Below are 11066 nucleotides of genomic sequence, written 5' to 3' on the forward strand. Positions count from 1 at the left end.
CTCAACTTATCTACAAAAACAATTTAATAAAATAAATCTCATTTTATATCATATATCATTAGAGGGGGCGATTGCATTTGTTATGTCCCTAAAACATTAGTCAGAAAATCACTTTGTTCCATAACGTTAAAAAAATGAAATAAATTACAATGAAAATGTTCCAAATTTACATTTGATGTGTGCCGTGAGATTTTGTATATTTTTGTAGATACAAGGTAGATTTTCAATTGATTGTGTATATAGTGTTGTTTTGTTTTATACTGCATGTTTATATTATACTTTCGTGTTTTCAGTGAGTGTAGAAATAAGTTACTGCTGCAATTCACCGCAAAATTTACTTACAAATAAAGTACAAAATCAGAAACTTTACCTAAAATAACTTAGAGAATAAAAAATTATCCAACAAGCAAAACAGATGCACATGGCACTGGAAAATTGTTTTTGAAACCTGAAAGCATTCTTTCTGACAATTGTTGTCGAAGGTATAAGACAATGACTAATTCATTATAAGTGATTTGGAGATTCCCTTATACGGATATTTTACTATAGACAAAAGTAGATAATTGCCATGAATGAAAGACAGAGTTTCCATTCAGACATCAATCAAGCGAATATATTTTGCAATACTTTTGAAAAAATAAGAAGTCATAAACATTTATTTTGGAAGGATACTTTACTGTATATGAAAAATTTGTTTGCAAATTTCGTTATTCATAGAACTGCAATTTAGTCTCTTTATATGACTGATTATAATTTATATCTGTCGCCGTAACGCCATAAGTTGCAACGTGCCATAATGTTGCGGGATTGCATTATATCAAATTATATTTTTGGGAATTCCAAATATTACGCGCGTAAAAGTCCTCTATTAATGAAAACAAACATGGCAGCCCACATGGTTTGACAAGACCCCACACGAAGTAGTTCGCTATTCCTATGATATATCCTTGGGAGGAAGAGATGTTCTCAGTCAGGACGTGGTCGCATCAACCGACGCACATACTCCCGTTGTACTGTCTCCATGAATAATTAGCGGTACCCTCGTAATGGCCTCATATTATTTAACTATTTGTTTAGTTGTCGTTGTAGTGGATCACAGCACAGAATTTCCGAATTTGTCTGAATATAACCCTGGCGTATCCTGTATTTAAAGACTATGCCTAAATAGTTATTGAATGTCAGAAAATATGTGTATGAAAGTTTGAGATCAGCTGTTGAGATAAAAAAAAACATTTATTTTATGTGAACTCTGTGGTAACTAGCATGAGTTGCACACAACAATAAAACAATCATGAAAATACATATTTATTGTCAATTTACCCCAGTACAATGGAATCTGTGGTCATTTATTTTATTTAACAGAATTCTTGAATGCTTATTATTATTTTACTAACTTGGGTCTACGCAACCACTAATATACAACAAGAGTCAACACAATGCAAACACTATCTCAAGACTAACAGCAAAATGTAAGCATGTGGTAAAATTTCTAAAATTAAAATTTTAATGATTTTCTTTTATGTGAATGCGCCTATAATTTATGTGAAGTTTTATTGTATTGCTGGAATGTCTTCTGTATTTAGAGTTTTGTTATGACTAATTTAATTTTGTAAATATTAATAAATATTGATACCTTATATCGACTTGTCAAAAACAGGCGCTCAGCCAAATTGAAAGTAGTGTTTCTTAAATGGAAGCTTTCATACGATATTGTACCTATTCATTTACATTTTTTGATATAATTCTCGTCACGCCATTACATTTTTGTCAAAAAAACTGAACAAATATTATTTACCGATCTAAATAATGTTCTCAATTCACAGGATTTAATTCATTCATATGGCAGTAAACACGCACACGAGCAATACAATCATGTTGTGTCTACTACAAATGGATATATATTACTTCCCATATCCATATAGTTAAATGAATGTTCATTTATCATGTTGAGCAGCCAATCTCGGATTGTTTGGGAAAGATGCATTCCGGTACTGTTGAATACACTTTACAAAAATATGAGTTGTCCCCAGTCATGACGAATTGCCTCCAATGCATTCTATTCATTTCCACTTAGTCCTATGCATGAAGGACGTATGGTTATTACTTTTTATTTATTTGTGTGTGTGCATATAATGTAGGATTGAAGGTGAATATTATATTTTCGATCATTTGAGTGTATTCGTATTTCAATCCTCATTGTGGTATACTAACATCGGTTTCCTAATATCTAATACAAGTAACACTTAATACAATAAGTAGAAAAATTTACAAATGACTACATGTATACTGTATTATCGCAAACTTTGCTCGTTTATTCAAATGATTTACTCGTTCAAGTTGTACCAGGTACTACGACACCAGTGTCCAAGAGGACATGTAGATCTTCTGAACGGTAATCATGGTTTTCACTTGTTCGTTCATTATCTTCAAGTTGGATATCGGATGATAGCTCGGATGGAGGAACTCGCTTCCCCCCGAAGCTCATTGATGTAGCGACCATGCATATCAAAATAAGCATAGGAACACGTGCCATTTCTAGAAAAAAACATAAATAAAGTGAAATATCCTGCTGAATTTATCCCTTTTTAGTCGTTGTATTTTATTCAAAAAATAAGTCCCCATGCTTTTGTTTTAATTGTGTACCAACATCATGGTCGCCACTGTATCATGAACATAGAAAGTGAACAATTTATATTAAAGAATAAATAGATAATTATTTAATTTGAACAAAACCAAATACTAAGAAAACTACTGTCATTTTTTTTCATACGTCGTTATTTACAGTTACTATTACTTGTTTGTTTAAATATAGAAGTATTCCTGCGTTAATTGAGCACGGCGTATTATGTCTGCATTAAAGCATGAGGTAGATACTTACGACCTGAAACACTGACTACCCACTGCTTCGTAAGTAAAATGGGTTGTACATTCTCTATTAATCAGTTGTATTCAAAAATTGATTTATTCACCGTATTTTAATATTTCTGCCCTACTTTGGAATACACAACTTGTCTAGTTTTCACTCTTCCATAAGTTGAACCAGAATAACAAGTAGGTTATGTGCATAATTATGATATATTGCTTCCCAAATTTATATTGCTAAACAAATATATAATATAGCCTATTTCTAAATACTCCTCTCCACAGCCAGCTAGCGCTCAAGTAATAATAAAATAAATGCGCCGGATATTTATTATATGGGGCCGCCATCTTGAATACGACATGAAACTGAAGAAAGAGACAAGTTGCTACAAATGAGGAAAAATACACCATTTTTCAGAGCAAAACGATCCGTTGGGGGTAATATTAAGCTAACCGCCAACAATATTCGGTCGATTTTTTTTCCTAAAAATATAGCAAAGACTTTTTTGCAAATATTAACGCCACTTTTTCCTGCAATTCACCATGTCATGTGGATTATAGAAAGAACATATGACTATATTTTTAAGCAGATACGTTAAATAGTACACAAATTAGACCAGTAGAATCAACATCATACATTTTAACATAGATATGTCTACATGGTTTCATGGCGAAGTTATATTAAATTTAATATAAGTGTAGCATACCTTAAACGTGTACTAACCCTAAGCCATGCAACTATATGTTGACATCGATTGACACACGCACATACACACAATATTATGAACGACATTGGTGCAATAAATTCCAATTTTACAGAGTTTGCAAATTATATGTATAAAATGTCATCCATTTTTGTTTATTACTTTTATTTAGGCATTTATTTTTATTTCACTGTGTGACTGCAAGCGTTATGCAGTTCTACGTTATTATATTTTCAATAGTACACTGTCAGTTAAGTGCCTTATAATATATATTATTTTTTATACGTTCATGGAACTGGGCAATTCATTGGTACGTATTGAATTCAGTCAGAATTACAACTATTTTTCTTACAATTACCTGTTATATTATAATTTTCAGACGGAAAAAACAGTAGTTTTGTACAATTATAAGAGCGAGTTATGTTTAATTAGCTGCTATTCATCGTAAAATAGAAAATATTGCGTTATGGTGGTGAATAACCTCAGCTCAGCGATAAAAATAGGTCTGATTTCAGAAGACTGTCCCAAATGACTCTTGGCATTAAAGATTTTATGCGCGGATTATTATTTAACGCACTTGTGACATGGCGGTTGTTGACATTGTAAACTCGTATTGAAATTTAATAGCATTTCTTTTCATCTAATTTTGCAATAAGGTGTTTTGAAAACAGACGCATTCAAGGTATTAATGCCATATTATGCATACATGACTGGATTGTTAAATTGTCAAAATATTCATTATATTGTGGTACTAAGGTTTCTAAGGTCACAAGCGACATGACCTAAAGTCAGTGTTACACGCGAAAGGAATTACACTTAAACGTTACATTGATATGTTTAAATTAGAATAATTTAGTGTGAATATAGTATTGTGTGAATATAAACAATTGAATTTCCGTGCGCTATGCGACACTGGCTAATATATATATATATATATATATATATATATATATATCAATTATTTGTCTTAGAACTATAATTTCAGAACTAATTTTCGTATAATTTTCGATGCAGTGAATCGCAAGTAAAAACGTTGCCCCTTTACAGCATACGTGGCATATAATGGATGTAAAATAACTGTAAAATATATTTATAGTATAATGCTCTTTATCTGAAAATAGAAACAACTGTGCAAAGCTATGTGTAGACATGCGTGATCTTTCGAATATTTTTTTTTTCAAAATCATACCACCACACAGAGACGCAAATAGTCGGTCTTAATTCATGATCATTGCCATTAATAAAATAAGGACGTAATACACTTTCTCTACATCGTGTTGAAATTTGGACATTGATCAAAACAATAGTGAATAGGTGTCATATACTACCGTTTTGATGGATATCGCAATGGAATTTAAAGAAGGGAAAGTAGAGACCTACGCCGGGCGAGAGGGGCGATGAAGCTACATGTCCTGTCGGTGACACGCATACTTGAAATTTCAGTAGGTACATTGCTGCTTTACGTTAGGGAGAATGACAAAGTTGAAGATATATCCATTGGCTAAATATAAAATCTCCTTGTTCGTCATTATCTCTTACTCCTGTTTTGTTTTCCAGTGTATTTTAAACACAGCGACATCCACCATGGCTATCAGCTACAGCGAAAGCCACAAGAAATAGCTTTTTCGAAGCTACCAGACATTGATACACTATAGTACATGGATATAGTTGGAAAATGTTTTCATGGAAAATCTGAAATACATAATTGCTGAACAATATTTTAATTTGTTCCGTCCTGAATGAATTACGTTTATTTATATTAAAAAGCTGTTCTGTTTTCATTGCAATCGTAAAAATATCGCCGGTTACCGAGTGAATAAAATAACACCAACCATTCCACAGATATTTTAATCTGCACATTTCAGTAACGCGTGATATTTTCACTCCTATACCAATTGAAATTAATAGATACCATATTTGCATGTACAATAATATGTCCTAGACAATTGTTGTCAGGTCTTTATCATTCCCGAGCGCTTGTATGACATTGGCTAAATATGCAATATGGAATATAACAACTATTTACCTTAGAACTACTGCAGGACTCCGTATACTTCTCGATACAGCGACACGCAAGTTAAAACGTTGATATTCTACTGAATACGTTACGTTTACTGGAAGTACCACTGTAATAAATGTATTTATAATATTTAATCTAAAAATAGAAATAACTACGCAACTGTGCAAAGCAATGTGTAGACGTGCATAATCTTGTGAAAAGGTTTCCATTTATTTCAATGTATATTCAAAATATGTTATTATGTATACAGACTATATAGTTATAATTAAGCTCGTGAAATGTGCATTTCAATGAGGAATGACGCGTTACTTTATCACGAATAATCTAATAATGAACAGTCAATTTTGTCTTGACAAATATTAAATACTGGTCTAAATGGTTATTAAAATCAGTACAAACCAGACAATGTACATGTTGGCGCCACTAGATTTCTTCCGTCGTATGCCACTTATATAGATGAGATACTTTGATGTAGTTGCCGTGATATTTCTTGAGAGAGCCTATTAGTTTTTAATTTTTTTTTATTCGGCGCATAGTACATGTGTAACATATTGTAAACGGTAATACATTGTTGAACATAACGCATAATCACCGGGTCCATTATTGCCGTCATCAGTGCCTTGAATTAATGTTTTGTAGAATAGCATTCTAACTACACAAAACGAAGATTTAAAAATATTATACCAGCTGCACATCAACTTGACACAAATTGGAAATCCTAGTTGTGTCCTGAGTTTAGTGTGCTTGTTTATGGGAATAATGCATTCTGGGTGTATATTTACGGAATGTGGTAACAAACTATGTTACTACACTTATTTTGCTTTCGACGAACATTTTTTTCATTTGTATCGATCCTTTTTATGGCGACTTATTCACAATTTTCAAGTATTTGTTGAAGTTATATTGTATCTAAAATTCTCCCCGTATTTTTTCAACAGATTACGCATCGATTTGTTGTGCATGTCCGTACTTGTGCGTTTCATGAGGGGGGTTTTTCTGAGAGATTCTTTTTTAGTTTTGAGAACGTAAATTACTTGAAAAAAGCATTACGTAAAACATTTACATTGATCTCCACGACAGTTGCATTTAAACGGAATGTAATATTCAAAAGTCCAAATGTTTCAATTAGAACAAATTCTTTGTGAAACGAAATATTAAGGGTGTGATATTGGCTCGAACCGAGTGGACCAAGTTACTGTTATTTTGGCAGCTTGAGGATTACCACCTTTATCGGCACGTGCTGAGAGACCGTCTGCACGTGATTATTATCTGCAGTTTAATTGGTGTTCACAATATAGATTTACAACTATCGACATTATGCAAATGTTATTTTTTGTATACACATTGTTAATGATCTATACTGAAAACGATAAACGAGGGTTTTGTTCTGTTCGGATGTTTAAAATACGTCTACGCATATTTGACGATTGCGAAACTACTTCGCCCTGAATAGTGCCGGAATTATTCGTACATTTGTGTGATGCATGGTGAGCTAAAATAAACAAATTTCCTGCGAGTCAATTCGGTTTGAGGGGTTAAAGATGACTCAGTAGCTAAGCTCTCTGCATATATTTTTGTTAAAGTATCGTCAGGAGAGGATCTCTCTTGAAAGCAAGTAAATATCGATTAGATTATGTTTCTGTTTGCTAGGGAAACAGCATTTTCTAAAATGTTTAATCACTTGTAACTCAAAAGTTATAGAAGCAATTAGGTTTTGAGAAATAGTAAGTCAAAAATGAATGAAAAAAGGAAAGTGTACTGATTCGATAGTTAGGGAACCAAAATAGCGACACTTTCGATATTAACAGTAGTTTAAAACTCGCTTAAAATTTAACTGATGAAACAATGTTGTCTGGCGAAATCTAAATAGAACTAAAACTTATGGTATAATCAGTAATTTGTTAATTATATTATCGCTGTATACCTTATCATTAATATACAAATGGTCAATATATGGAAACGCTCGTATTTTCAAAATCATCTTATATAAACAAGACGTCGGTTATTACTTTCAAATGTCAATCAGTTTACAGTAACATGAAGCGTGGTATTCTTACACAAATATTCAAATATTCTACACATGCTTAACTATTTGGTTGTCGTGTGATAGTAAGCTGGACTGAGATTGCAAATACAGCTACAACGTCATATTTTCTGGTAGAGCGCCCTATTTACCAAAATTAACTTGTATGATATTTACTAGATAATCGCAGCAACCTCTGTTATTGACTGTACCGTAAAGTACGGTCAAGTACCTTATGTTGGAAGTATTTTCGTTATGTAATGTTTTCGAATATAGATAAATGAGGAAATGATGAACGGAAAAAACACAATATACTATATTCATTGATCAGATACACACGTTCATACCCCACCAACCACCTGCGCAGCTCAGCAGAAGAGCTCCCCACACCTGTATGACTAAACAACTGTATTCCAGTCCCGAGTCACTAGCCACTAAAATATTTTTTAATCTCGAGTGAACCAAAAAGAATTGGTTGGTTACGTCGAATTCTGATTGAATGATTTCGCATTCCGCATTAAAAGTGTTGTTTGAGTAATAAGCAACAATTATTCAAAATGTGATATTTGGCACACAAGATTGATTTTACAATACTTAATTAAAAAGTCCTGGAAAGTTAATGAGATGTATATTATATTATGACAATAAAGACAGATATATTACATTTAGTATTTATGGCGTTTAAAGTGGAGTGTAATACATTAGTCAGCATATTGTTTGTGCATCGGTAGAACGATGATTAGGTGCTGAGCACTGCTGAACCTTGAAACTAATAACTGATGGCGAAAACGAATTACAAATGAAGTTATCACTTCTTCACTTCTATCGCTGATGTGATGAAAATATCTCAAACTTACCTTAGAATCTGTTTAGTCACTTTGTGGTTGTTACAGAATATCGATTTACTATAACAAAGTTATAGTAGTAGTATTGTGAAATATAAAATGGTGCTTTTTTACAAAAACAACAATTCCTATTGCACATGTGGTCAAATATATGTGGTACAAATATGCAAGAATAAAATGGTCAGATTTGTTATACATAACCCCCCCCCCCTGAACATACGAGGGCCAATTGGAACAGTATAAAGTAAATATTTTTAATGTTAATAATATGGTTACACAATTTCGTCTAAATTACGTGTTTGATGTTTGTCAACGACAGTAGCTCAACTTATCTACAAAAACAATTTAATAAAATAAATCTCATTTTATATCATATATCATTAGAGGGGGTGATTGCATTTGTTATGTCCCGAAAACATTAGTCAGAGAATCACTTTGTTCCATAACGTTAAAAAAATGAAATAAATTACAAAGAAAATGTACCAAATTTACATTTGATGTGTGCCGTGAGATATTGTATATATTTGTAGATACAAGTTTGATTTTCAATTGATTGTGTATATAGTGTTGTTTTGTTTTATACTGCATGTTTATATTATACTTTCGTGTTTTCAGTGAGTGTAGAAATAAGTTACTGCTGCAATTCACCGCAAAATTTACTTACAAATAAAGTACAAAATCAGAAACTTTACCTAAAAATAACTAAGAGAATAAAAAATAATCCAACAAGCAAAACAGATGCACATGGCACTGGAAATTTTTTTTGAAACCTGACAGCATTCTTTCTGACAATTGTTGTCGAAGGTATTGTCATTGAGACAATGACTAATTAATTATAAGTGATTTGGAGATTCCCTTATACGGATATTTTATTATAGACAAAAGTAGATAATTGCCATGAATGAAAGACAGAGTTTCCATTCAGACAACAATCAAGCGAATACATTTTGCAATACTTTTGAAAAAATAAGAAGTCATGAACATATATTTTGGAAGGATTCTTTACTGTATATGAATATTTGTTTGCAAATTTCGTTATTCATAGAACTGCAATTTAGTCTCTTTGTATGACTGATTATAATTTACATCTGTCGCCGTAACGCCATAAGTTGCAACGTGCCATAATTTTGCGGGATTGCATTATATCAAATTATATTTTGGGGAATTCCAAATATTACGCGCGTAAAAGTCCTCTATTAATGAAAACAAACATGCAGCCCACATGGTTTGACAAGACCCCACACGAAGTAGTTCGCTATTCCTATGATATATCCTTGGGAGGAAGAGATGTTCTCAGACAGGACGTGGTCGCATCAACCGACGCACATACTCCCGCTGAACTGTCTCCATGAATAATTAGCGGTACCCTCGTAATGGCCTCATATTATTTAACTATTTGTTTAGTTGTCGTTGTAGTGGATTACAGCACAGAATTTCCGAATTTGTCTGAATATAACCCTGGCGTATCCTGTATTTAAATACTATGCCTAAATAGTTATTGAATGTCAGAAAATATGTGTATGAAAGTGTGAGATCAGCTGCTGAGATAAAAAAACATTTATTTTATGTGAATTCTTGTGGTAACTGGCATGAGTTGCACACAACAATAAAACAATCATGAAAATACATATTTATTGTCAACTTGCCCCAGTACAATGGAATCTGTGGTCATTTATTTTATTTAACAGAATTATTGAATGCTTATTATTATTTTACTAACTTGAGTCTACGCAACCACTAATATGCAACAAGAGTCAACACAATGTAAACACTACCTCAAGGCTAACAGCAAAATGTAAGCATGTGGTAAAATTGCTAAAATTAAAATTTTAATCATTGTCTATTATGTGAATGCGCCTATAATTTATGTGAAGTTTTATTGTATTGCTGGAATGTCTTCTGTATTTAGAGTTTTGTTATGACTAATTTAATTTTGTAAATAGTAATAAATATTTATACCTTATATCGACTTGTCAAAAACAGGCAGTCAGCCAAATTGAAAGTAGTGTTTCTTAAATGGAAGCTTTCATACGATATTGTACCTATCTATTTACATTTTGTTTGATATAATTCTCGTCACGCCATTACATTTTTGTCAAAAAAACTGAACAAATATTATTTACTGATCTACATATTGTTCTGAATTCACAGGATTTAATTCATTCATATGGCAGTAAACACGCACACGAGCAATACAATCATGTTGTGTCTACTACAAATGGATATATATTACTTCCCATATCCATATAGTTAAATGAATGTTCATTTATCATGTTGAGCAGCCAATCTCGGATCGTTTGGGAAAGATGCATTCCGGTACTGTTGAATACACTTTACAAAAATATGAGTTGTCCCCAGTCGTGACGAATTGCCTCCAATGCATTCTATTCATTTCCACTTAGTCCTATGCATGAAGGACGTATGGTTATTACTTTTTATTTATTTTTGTGTGTGCATATAATTTAGGATTGAAGGTGAATATTATATTTTCGATCAATTGAGTGTATTCGTATTTCAATCCTCATTTTGGTATACTAACATCGGTTTCCTAATATCTAATACAAGTAACACTTGATACAATAAGTAGAAAAGTGTACAAATGACTACATGTA

The 11066-nt window shown here is 32.3% G+C and overlaps 1 long non-coding RNA gene across 1 annotated transcript; it reads right to left on the reverse strand.

Annotated features, from left to right (window-relative positions):
• Positions 1-2284: 2284 nt before the first annotated feature.
• On the reverse strand, positions 2285-5706 carry LOC144350772 (uncharacterized). The gene is made up of 2 exons (XR_013420334.2): positions 5593-5706; positions 2285-2535 (listed from the first exon to the last, which is right to left on the reverse strand). It is a non-coding gene; the product is annotated as an uncharacterized LOC144350772 (long non-coding RNA).
• Between the last annotated feature and the right edge of the window lie 5360 nt (positions 5707-11066).

Source organism: Saccoglossus kowalevskii, chromosome 5, assembly GCF_978046115.1.
Source record: "Saccoglossus kowalevskii chromosome 5, keSacKowa6.1, whole genome shotgun sequence".
NCBI classification, from domain to species: domain Eukaryota; kingdom Metazoa; phylum Hemichordata; class Enteropneusta; family Harrimaniidae; genus Saccoglossus; species Saccoglossus kowalevskii.